Source organism: Triticum aestivum, chromosome 4D (assembly GCF_018294505.1).
Source record: "Triticum aestivum cultivar Chinese Spring chromosome 4D, IWGSC CS RefSeq v2.1, whole genome shotgun sequence".
In the NCBI taxonomy this organism is placed as follows: Eukaryota; Viridiplantae; Streptophyta; class Magnoliopsida; order Poales; family Poaceae; genus Triticum; species Triticum aestivum.
This window is the reverse complement of record NC_057805.1, coordinates 64,507,038-64,519,525: the sequence shown is the minus strand read 5'-3', so window position 1 is coordinate 64,519,525 and position 12,488 is coordinate 64,507,038. Positions and strand designations below refer to the sequence as shown.

The 12,488-nt window shown below is 48.3% G+C and overlaps 1 long non-coding RNA gene across 1 annotated transcript; it reads right to left on the bottom strand.

Annotated features, from left to right (window-relative positions):
- Nucleotides 1-2,218: 2,218 nt before the first annotated feature.
- Nucleotides 2,219-3,875, bottom strand: LOC123099621 (uncharacterized). Its single transcript, XR_006448200.1, has 3 exons — nt 3,010-3,875; nt 2,706-2,800; nt 2,219-2,598 (listed from the first exon to the last, which is right to left on the bottom strand). It is a non-coding gene; the product is annotated as an uncharacterized lncRNA (long non-coding RNA).
- Between the last annotated feature and the right edge of the window lie 8,613 nt (nt 3,876-12,488).

The following is a 12,488-nucleotide window of genomic DNA, read 5'->3' as shown; positions in this document are numbered from 1 at the left end:
ATACTTTATTTCAGATATAATAAAACATAACCCATTACGTTGTCTTCCTTGTCCAACATCAACTCTTTAGCATGTCATATTTTAATGAGTGCTCACAATCATCAAAGATGTCCAAGATAGTATATTTATATGTGAAAACCTCTCTTTCTTTATTACTTCCTATTAATTGCAACGATGACCAAAACTATGTTTGTCAACTCTCAACAACTTTTATTCATCATACTCTTTATATGTGAAGTCATTACTCTCCATAAGATCAATATGATCTCTTTATTTCTTTCTATTCTTTCTTTTTCTTTAATTCCCTCAAGATCATAGCAAGATAATCAAGCCCTTGATTCAAAACTAATCTTTATTATATATAGCTCACGGACTCGATTACATAGAAGGATCATAAAGCAAAACTCAAAAATAAATCATACTAAAACTTTATTCTACTAGATCAAGATATTACTAAAAGGATCGAACTAAGAAAAATGGTAAAGATAGGAGTGTGATGGTGATACGATACCGGGGCACCTCCCCCAAGCTTGGCAGTTGCCAAGGGGAGTGCCCATACCCATGTGTTTATGTCTCTTTCTTCGGAGGTGGTGATGTGATATTCTTGGTGATGATGCCCCTCAGGATACGATTCTCTTCCTCGAGCTTATTGACTTGTTGCTTGAGGTCCATTATTTCCTTACGGAGCTTACCCGTGACGGCTAGAGCTCCTTTCACCCATGGATGTTGCATAGCTGCGGGAGAACAGGTAACACTCTTTTTCATATTTTCATAAGAGAGAAATTTAACATTGGAGGGGATGACCGAGTTTGGAATAGCTGAGCTATGTAGTTCCCCATCAAGAATCCGGCACAGAAACGGGAAGTAACTTCTTGATCCTCCTCCAGGGCATCTATCCTTTTCAAGTCGGCCTCCATCTCTTCCTCTATTGATGGCCCAAAGTGGTCAGCATCACTGTTTGCTCGTGGCCCCGGTGTCGGATTAGACACCCGGCTCTCCCCGATTGATTCTTGAGAAGACATCTTGCTCTAATCTGCGACAGATACAGCTCGAAACAAAAACAGAGGATATTTGCGTGGTACGGTGGTCAAAACCTTCGGGAGATTATATAATGAATTCTTAACGACCAAAAGAAGTATCGTGCAAGAAAACGGAGTCCGGAGGGCAAACAAGGTGCCCACGAGGCAAGGGCGTGCGCCCAGGGGGTAGGGCGCGCCCTGAGGCACCCCGGCTTAGAGAAACCGGAACGCCCCGTATTCCAGCCCAGAGATCGAGGAGAAGTCTTCTGGAATACGGCACTGCTTAGCATAGAAAGAACCAGATTTCTATTATTACACGAATATGAATACAAGGTCTCCGATATTACAATGAATAACATCAGCACGGCGACACTGCGCCATCCTCAGTTGCTCTATGCAAGCAGCAGAACAACTCGAAGCAGCAGAATAACTCTAGCAGCGGAACAACGACGACGGTGGTGAACTCCACTCCGCAGGGACCCACACCACACGGAACCCATGGCCTCGCACTCCCATTCGGGTGGACCAACGGCGTTCCGATAAAACCGTCCTACTGCCATGACACTCTCCCGGCCACTCCGACTCACTCCCCACTGGGCTAGTCCTGGGTGGCCCCGTGTCTACCAAAGACACCAACGGCCACCGTCGTGGCAAAACGGCCACCGTCGTGGCAAGACGGCCACCATCGTGGCAAAAACGGTCTCAAACGGGGACAAACTGGTTATAACAACAACGGGCACACAAGGTTATGTCTGCTTACCGGGACAGGGTACCGCACGCCCATAACCTTCCCTCGTTGGAGGCACCGGCGAGAGGCATGACAATAGACCCAGTTAGGACCTTCCCATAAAGGCAAGCGTGGTTGCACTGGTCAGCTCGATATGGTGGCACTATGACTCATCCAACAGTTGTTCAAGTTCAATTTAATCCGGTTAAACTTGAATGCAAATATGCTGAGCCATGATAAAATAACATGATGCAAATTACAATGCATGAACATGATATCAACATAAGCATGGAGGTGCAACATAACTATTAACCATATCAACAATGAATCATATCCAACTGAGCATGGCATACTGACTAGCATGAACATCACAAGTACATACTTCTCAAAAACATAGCATGACCACTAGCATCAACAATAAATATCATGCAAGAGCATATCAACAATGCCATCATGCAAGCATTTAACCAACTGGATACAATGGAACATGCATAACAATGGTACTCGGGACAGACGGCAGTCATGCACCGAAGACCATCACCAACATCAACATGTACTACTAGCAAGCATAAGCATATGAAAAGGAATACTAGCAACTAGCAGGGCATGATAACCAGGTGCATAACAACATAGCAAGAAAGTAAGCACTAACCCAGAAGCATTACTGAAACAAAGATACCCATATTTTAAGCAAGAAAACATTTAATAAATATTCAAGTTGAAAACCATGGCTACTGCATGACTATCACGTAAGTGGATATTGTGACTTGCCTGGGGTGGAAGAAATCACTGGGAGAAGGTGCGAGAAGCTCGTAGAACGAATCGCCGGAAAACGTTCTCTCTCGGAGGGGGCTGATTAAGCGCAAGGGCAAATGGTCATTTTCAGAATATCAAAACATCATGAAAATACTACCAACAGAACGGGCTCGACGAGGCGAAAATGTGGGCTTTGGAATCACCTCAAACGGAGTTGCGAGCAAAAAGTTATAGGCCGACGAAGTTCAGGGACCAATCTGTAAAGATTTCTCCACAAACAGGTTCCTGGGCTGAAAAACTGAAAACTTATTTCAGATAATACACTTTCAGAACGGGAAAGCGTATTCTTGGCCGCAACAGAGATAAATACGCCTTCCTGAAGGGTAAACGTATTTCCTGTTGAAGCAAATATAAACTACGTTTTCGGACAAAGGAAGACGTATTTTGTGGAATACGCTTCCACGTATCCAGCGTGGCAAGGCGGGGTCGGGCGGCTGTGAGACTTACAGGCGGGGTCCACTTTATCCTCTCTCTCTCTCTCTCCTCTCGGTCCTTCTTCCTCCTCCCGACGCGAAGAACAGAGGAGCAGGGGAGGGGCGACACCGGCGACGGCCCGGCCAGCTCCGGTGGTCTCCGGCCGAGCTCCGGCCACCGGAGGGTTCAGGGGACGACGCCGCGTCCGACAAGAGTGGAGCAGGCGCCGGGGAGGGTCGAAGCGGCTGCGGCACTGGGGTCCGCGGCTGAACAGAGGGGCACGGCCAGCGGTGGCTCCGGCGGCTCCGGCCACCACTTGCGGAGCTCGGACCACCAGCAGGCACGGGAGGATGCCTCGCATCCGCCCTGGGGGTGCACGCACGTCGAGGAGGGCGGGAGATGGGATGGCCACCGGAACAGAGAGCAACGGCGGCGGTGCTGGATCTTGGGGCAGCGGCTTTAGGCACTCCGGCGACGAGATGAAGGGCTGGGGAGGATCACTGGGGTGTGGGGAAGGCGATGGTGGTGGCTGGAGGTGGAGGAGGGCTCGGCGTTGGACTAATTTAAGCCGAAGCCGAGGCGGACTGGCGACCATGGAGGAGGAACTGGAGCTCCCCGAGCTCGGTGGAGTGGTCGGGCGGGGCTCTGAGAGAGTGGTGGAGGCGATGGAGTGCTTGGAAGGGGCTCGGGTGGCCTTTATATAGCCAGGGCGAGGGGCACGGGCTCGGGTGCCGCCGCTCGCGTCCGGCCGAAGCTCTGGCGAGGCTCAGCGGTCACCGCGAGGCGCGGGATCGCGACGAGGGAGGTGCGGACGAGCTACGAAGGCGCACAGGGCAAGAGGGGCTGAGGGCGCAGAGGGGAAACGGCCACGCCGCCATTAGTGCTCGGTCGGCCACAGTCCGCCCGGGGGCGCACGGTGACTAGCGCTAACGGAGAGCTTACGGAGGGGGGGATCGCTCCAGGAGGATGGCGACGACGCGGGCTAGCTGTTAGACATGCTCACGAGCGCGAAGACGACGAGAGGGGGAGGGGCCCGAGCAAGAAGACGCCCTGGACGCGGCCAACGCCAGCAGAGCGCGCGCATTGCATGCCAAAACTCGTGATCACCGCGTGCACTAGTGCACACGGTGTCACACGGCCGGCCAAACGATGTCTGGGGTGGAGTCCTTCCTGGGTAGGTTGCAACTATATCTGGCCATGGGCCGGGCCTAAAAAAGCCCACGGCAGAAAACTGAGGCCCAGGCCCTTTCAACGGGCCTACTTTTCAAGCCCAAGCCCGGCCCATCTGGTAAAAAGCCCTGAAAAGCCCTTAGGGCTTAGGGCCGTGGGCCGGGCCTCTTCCTTAAAATGCCAATATGCCAAGCCCAAGCCCGTCCAGGCCCTGCTGATGGGCTCAAAACTCAGGCCCAAGCCCGGCCCACGGGCAAGCCCATCGGGCCTAGGCCCTGGATTTTAGGGCCCGGCCTGGGTGGGCCGACAGGGCCGGGCCTGAGATGGCCAGGACTAGTTGCAACTGAGGTGGTAGTTAGGTTAAAGACGCAGTGGTTAAATGGTAAGTGAGCTCTGAAGTTTACTGCAGTAAACTTGGCCAAGAACTGCTGATCAACAGAAAGGGATTGGAGCCAGAGAGTTTGTCTGGGGTGATCAACTTAGGAAGGACTATAATCCTGGAGGTTTTGGAGCATAAAGGAGCACAAACTAATATAGTTGCTGTGTAATCCCAAAATTGGTCCAGAATCAAGATTTGGATGATGCACTCGCATGGCGTGACCACTTGGGCTGAAATTTGGCAAGTCTTGATGATTTGGTCATAAGAGTATTCTGTAGAAATTTCATACCAAATGGACAAGCCAAAGTGGTACTTGTTTCACAAACATTCTCACTGACTAGAATCTTGGAATAATTTTGGTGATCAAATGGCTCAATGAAATGGTCCCAAATTTGGTGGAGAGATGTTATTTGGGTAGGAGAACAATCTGGTATTTTCTCAGAATTAATGAAGCAATATAAAATGCACTTGCTTCGCAACCTGAAAATATTGCCTGAATCAAAGATTTGGTCCTGTGCTCACATAGACAATTGGATGGGGATGACACTTGGAAGAGTCTCATAATATGATCACATGAAGGAGTGTGCAAACTTTCAACTCATTTGAATAACCCTAGCTAGCACTTCCTTCACAATGCCTTCTGTCTGACAGAAAGTTCGAAAAATTGCTGAGGAAGATTGGCTAGGCAAATAAAGTTGAATTTTGGCATGAGGCAATGATTTGTACATAAGAGAATGCGCAAAAGGTTTGGGAGCAATCAGGAAAGGATAGGTAGCACTTCCTTCACAGAAAGCCACACTGGACAGAAATGAAGAATAATTTTTGGAGAATTATTCTTGGGCTAGGACAGGAAAGTTTGGGTATATTTGAGCAACATATGACTCAAGGAATTATGAGAATTATTTGGGAATTTTTGGATGGACAGAAATATAGGTTGCTTCACAACCTAGGGCGGACAGGGTTATTCCTTTAATAGAAAAAGGAATTTTCCCTAGAAAAAGAAATTAGGGTTTGGTCAAGCAGTGGAGTGACATGATCTTGGGAAGGTTTTGAGAATCATGAGTCACTTGGGAGAGGAAATGAAGATGATTTCCCAGGTGACAAGGCCACAGAACCACTCCAAAAAGAAAAACAGAGCAAAAACCAATAAATCAAAAAGAAAGGAAAAGGGCCAAAACCAGGCTGTTACAAACCTTCCCCCCTTAAAGAAATCTCGTCCTCCAGATTTGGTTGCTCAGGGAACAAGTATGACTTGAGGACACCGTTTCCAACTCGGGTATCCTTTTTCCTTTATTTATTGTTCCCGCAAGAATTTCAGATGATTAACTTACCTTGCTCTAGTGTGGCTTGCTTCACCTTTCCCCATATTTTGACGGGTCTTTACTCATATAACAATTCCTTTTTACTGACGTTGATTCTCCATACCTGTGGTGATATCCAATGGATCTGAGCATAAATTTTCCATTGGTCATGAAAACCTTTTTACTTCTGTCATGGGGTTGCTTCAAATAAATGCAGGACTTATGGTTTCAATAAATGCCAAGACTTAATCATGGCCATCTTCTAACGGAATCTGACTGCTCATAAATGGTACTGATTTATTTTGATTTATTTCTTTGGCTCGAGCATGAGATATGTACCAAAGATTTGACTGCCTTTTGTCGTGAGCAATATAACGGTGTATGGAGTTATGGCTGTGTCATACCTCAAATATTTACATCTTGAGACTGGCCCAACAGGGGGCTGACGGACAAATGCTTTTCCTGACAGACTGATTGTGTGCTTGATTTCGTCGGTAAGTATACCGGGTCTGAGCTGATTGTTCGGCTTTTGATTTTCTCATTTTGTCGGTATGCCCATTTGGATGTTCCACACTAACCGTTCCAAGTGGGTCAGCGGGATATGAACTCCTTGTAAAATAGAGTAGGCCTCTGAGGGTATGCCTTTGTGGATCCATATGGAATTACGGGCTCCAACTGGTTTGGGTATCCGGGCCCTGATGGTCGCGCAAAAATCATCATACCTTTGTTGTCGGTCTCACCCCTTAACGGTCATGATTTTCTTTGTTAGGATACTTTACTAAAATAACTTGGCCAGACCTATCCTTGATTCTTCGTATGACCAGAGACGTGATTAGTGCAATATTTTTGACATTATTTCTTGTGCCTGTTTTCTGACCTGGGTCTGCACACATATGACATATATTCGGGGTTTGTAGCTGTACGGAGCTCATTGTTGAGGCCAATCGTACAAGAAGGTGACAAGGTTTTAGGACAGCTCCTTGTCAGTTGCGGGAATAATGACCTTGATGACCATTGCCAAGACTGTTGATTCTGTGATGTCATCCCCAGATCTTGTCGATTCTTGTAATTCATGAGATGTATCTATGCTTATTTTCCTTTGCCTGACTCGTGAGGTTGTGGGATCCTTACGTTCCTTAGGTATATCTGCTATATCCTTGCTGCATCTCGTATGAGTGACTGGGGATGCATGCTCACCATATATAAGAATCATATGCGACTCAAACACCTGATTCTTGAAGAAGACACATGCCCTGACTGATTTGTGCGTCTGACAAAAATGTTGCGAGTCTGATTCTTGAGCGGTAGTGCCATACCTTGGCAACTCATCATGTACCCTTTGAGGACGATGTATTAGTATGATACTGATGCTGACTGAATGGCTTACGAGAGAAGCCATCCGAGTAGCTTGCTGAGGAAGACTTGTTAACTTCCGCTCAAATCTTTTGTCTAGGTATCGTGGAGAAGAAGGCTCTATAGCTTACACACGAAACTTGGTCTGATTATTGTGCTGGAGAAGCCTGAGTTCCATACTTGAGAAGCTTCTCCTCGGGTTTTCTTGTTGAGAAAAATTCATTTTCGTCTATCCAAAGCTTTTACCGAGGTGTCTTGCTGAGAAAGACCGGGTATCTTGGACCAGAAATTGTTCACATATCATGCTGAGGAAAATTGAGGAGCCTTGCATCATAAATTTCTTCCGATAACATGTGGAAGAAGACTGAGTTTCTTACGTCCAAACCTTCATACTAATATGCAGACTGAAATCTACACACATGCCCATACTATTCTGTGGCTGATTATTTGCATGAGAAAATTTGTTTGACTGTCTTCCTTGAGCAAATCACATTTTGATGATAACATATTTCAAGCATCATGCATTGCTGAGCCAATTTTTTATATGATCCATACATTTGACTGAAAATATACCGTTGATCTTGTACCTGACTCGTCTTGCTGCTGACTTGATCATTACTGCTGTGAGGATTTTGGACTGATGTGGAATTGAGTCATCAGTACTCTTGTGAGGAGTGCACACTAATGCAAAATTGATTATCAGCCTCAAAATCAGATATTCCCCATTTCACTGCAGTCGGCTGAGAATTCCATTCTGTTTAGCTGAGTTTCCAAATATTTGAAATCCTTGCTAATTCTTCGGGTCCGGTGTCGGTTGATGAGCAACCCTTTATAGGGAAAAAAATAATGTAACACCGGGGCCCAAAAAGAAAGAAGCAAAAGAAAACTCAACTAAACAAAAGCACACAACAACAAACAATACACACTCAAACAAAGTCACACAGTACTGCTAGTCACACAATATGCATGCCTACTTAAGCACACCAATCTCGCGGGATCTCCGGTTCTACGATCTAGCATGCTGTGACGATGTGCACGAGGACGAATAAATGTGTGGAAGAATTGGTGTAAACAGCGCTACACCAAGTGCTAGCTTAGCGAGGTAGCAACCTGGACTAGCTCGGAGGCAAGGACGCGCTCGGCATTCATGTAGTGGGACACGAAGGTCGCAACCACATTATTATCAAGTGGACGGAAAAAGATCCGTACTCGTCCAAGAAATAGGATAGCAGGGAAAAACTGAGGCTGCTGACATTGCCCTTTCTTGATAACTAAGATCATTAAGGGTTGCCAACACGACAAAATGGAAGAGCGATTCGGGATAGAAGCATTTCCATCACCGAAATGATAGGCGGGGCTGAAAGGAGGATATCAGCGAGATACCTGAGCACCATTTTTGCAAACAGTGTCGGGATCACTAGGCATCACTCTGCTGGGACAGAAATTACACCAAACACCGAAGAACGAGCAAGAAAAGAAAATTGGAGAAATGCAAAGGCTGAGCTATAGTGGGTCTGAACCGATGCCAGCTACACTCACCAGATAAACCGTTATCAACTACTACTAAGGCTATATGCATGCTATGCAACAAACAAATGCAATAAACAAGCCGGACTTTAAACTACTGATTTCTACCGGTTTCTACCGCTCGCGCTGACTAGGGCACCCTACAGCCAGACCTGCTCTGATACCAAGCCTTGAGGCACCCCGGCTCAGAGAAACCAGAACGCCCCGTATTCTAGCCCAGAGATCGAGGATAAGTCTTCTGCAATACGGCACTGCTTAGAATAGAACAAACCAGCTTTCTATTATTATACGAATATGAATACAAGGTCTTCGATATTACAATGAATAACATCGGTACGGCGACACTGCGCCATCCTCAGTTGCTCTATGCAAGCAGCAGAACAACTCGAAGCAGCGGAACAACGACGACGGTGGTGAACTCCACTCCGCAGGGACTCTGGCTGGAATGCTTATCCTAGCTCGCACGAACGGAAACCACGACAAGCAATCAAGCAATCACGGCATGACCTGCAAACTGGCATGACACGCCAGGTCAGTACATCAAATGTACTTGCAAGCTCACAATAACCAGAAGCATTCAAGACAAACAACAACATGGCAATTACAGGTTAAGCAGGAATTATCATGAGATCATCAGGATAACATGGCATGAACAACATGAACATGATACAGCTAGAACAATATGAGCATGGCATGAGCATATAAATCTGACGATACTAGCATGCAACATGATAACGTTATATGCACCACTTATTCTGCTCGGGTTACCTCATAACCATCACATGCATTACATACCAACCTCGGACATCACACGATCATCTCAGGATCAAATCAAGCTTGGTATAAACAATACCGTAGTAATCATTAAATGACCACAAGGAGCTTGATCTTTACCCATGATTTTCGCACAACATCACGAATATCCAACAACTCGGTATCCTCGATACCAAGGTGATGATTCACGGATCACAAAACGGAGCCACTCTTGGCTCAACGGGTTACCTCGTAACCATACGGTGATCATTCATGGATCACAAAACGGAGCCACTCTTGGCTCAACGGGTTACCTCGTCACCAAACGGTGATCATTCACGGATCACATAACCAACTTATCTCATCATCGATCCGGGGTTGTTATTAAGCATATCATTATTATTATTACTGTTGACCCATAGGGTGACCGGCACGAACTGGGCCCTTATCCACGGGCACGGATATCGATAGATTTAGTATACACTCTACAGAGGTTAGTACACTGTACCCAAATCACGGAACCCATGGCCTCCATTCCCATTCGGGTGGACCAACGGCGTTCCGACAAAACCGTCCTACTTCCATGACACTCTCCCGGCCACTCCGACTCACTCCCCACTGGGCTAGTCCTGGGTGGCCCCGTATCCACCAAAGACACCAATGGCCACCGTCGTGGCAAAAACGGTCCCAAACGGGGACAAACCGGTTATAACAACAATGGGCACACAAGGTTATGTCTTCTTACCGGGCCAGGGTACCGCACGCCCATAACCTACCCTCGTTGGAGGCACTGGCGAGAGGCACGACAATAGACCCAGTTAGGACCTTCCCATAAAGGCAAGCGTGGTTGCACTGGTCAGCTCGATATGGTGGCACCATGACTCAGCCAACAGTTGTTCAAGTTCAATTTAATCCGGGTAAACTTGAATGCAAATATGCTGAGCCATGATAAAATAACATGATGCAAATTACAATGCATGAACATGATATCAATATAAGCATGGAGGTGCAACATAACTATTAACCATATCAACAATGAATCATATCCAACTGAGCATGGCATACTGACTAGCATGAACATCACAAGTACATACTTCTCAGAAACATAGCATGACCACTAGCATCAACAATAAATATCATGCAAGAGCATATCAACAATGCCATTATGCAAGCATTTAACCAACTGGATACAATGGAACATGCATAACAACGGTACTCGGGACAGACGGCAGTCATGCACCGAAGACCATCACCAACGTCAACATGTACTACTAGCAAGCATAAGCATATGAAAAGGAATACTAGCAACCAACATGGCATGATAACCAGGTGCATAACAACATAGCAAGAAAGTAAGCACTAACCCAGAAGCATTACCGAAACAACGATACCCATATTTTAAACAAGCAAACATTTAATAAATATTCAAGTTGAAAACCATGGCTACTGCATGACTATAACGCAAGTGGGTATTGTGGCTTGCCCGGGGTGGAAGAAATCACTGGGAGAAAGTGCGAGAAGCTCGTAGAACGAATCGCCGGAAAACATTCTCTCTCGGAGGGGGCTGATTAAGCGTAAGGGAAAAATGGTCATTTTCAGAATGTCAAAACATCATGAAAATATTACCAATAGAACGGGCTCGACGAGGCGAAAATGTGGGCTTTGGAATCACCTCAAACGGAGTTGCGAGCAAAAAGTTATAGCCCGACGAAGTTCAGGGACCAATCTGTAAAGATTTCTCCACAAACAGGTCCTTGGGCTGAAAAACAGAAAACGTATTTCAGACAATACGCTTTCGGAACTGGAAAGCGTATTCTTGGCCGCAATAGAGAGAAATACGCCTTCCTGAAGGGAAAACGTATTTCTGTTTGAAGCAAAGCAAGAATACGTTTTCGGACAAAGGAAGACGTATTCAGAGGAATACGCTTCCACTTATCCAGCGTGGCTAGGTGGGGTCGGACGGCTGTGAGACTTACAGGCGGGGTCCACTTTATCCTCTCTCTCTCTCCTCTCGGTCCTTCTTCCTCCTCCCGACGCGGAGAACAGAGGAGCAGGGGAGGGGCAACACCGGCGACGGCCCGGCCTGCTCTGGTGGTCTCCGGCCAAGATCCGGCCACCGGAGGGTTCAGGAGACGATGCCTTGTCCGAACTGAGGGGAGAGCAGGCGCCGGGGAGTGTCGAAGCGGCTGCGGCACCGGGGTCGGCGGCTGAACAGAGGGGCACGGCTAGCGGTGGCTCCGGTGGCTCCGGCCAGCACTTGCGGAGCTCGGACTACCAGCAGGCACGGGAGGATGCCGTGCATCTGCCCTAGGGGTGCACGCATGTCGAGGAGGGAGGGAGATGGGATGGCCACTGGAACAGAGAGCAACCGCGGCGGTGCTGGATCTTGGGGCGGCGGCTTTAGGCACTCCGGCGACGAGATGAAGGGCTGGGAGGATCACTGGGGTGTGGGGAAGGCGATGGTGGTGGCTAGAGGTGGAGGAGGGCTCGGCGTTGGACTAATTTAGGCCGAAGCCAAGGCGGACATGGCGGCCATGGAGGAGGAACTGGAGCTCCCCGAGCTTGGTGGAGTGGTCGGGCGGGGCTCTGAGAGAGTGGTGGAGGCGTTGGAGTGCTCGAAGGGCCTCGGGTGGCCTTTATATAGCCAGGGCAAGGGGCATGGGCTCAGGTGCCGCCGCTCGCGTCCGGCCGAAGCTCTAGCGAGGCTCAGCGGTCACGGGGAGGCATGGGATAGCGACGAGGGAGGTGCGGACGAGCTACAGAGGCGCACAGGGCAAGAGGGGCTGAGGGCGCAGAGGGGAAACAGTCGGCCATAGTGTGCCTGTGGGCATGCGGCGACGAGCGCTGACGGAGGGCTTACGGAGGGGCAGATCGCTCTAGGAGGACGGCAACAACGCGGGATAGCTGTTAGACATGCTCACGAGCGCGAACACGACGAGAGGGGGAGGGGCCCCAGCAAGAAGACGCCCTGGACGCGGCCAACGCCAGCAGAGCGCGCGCATTGCATGCCAAAACTCGTGATCACCGCG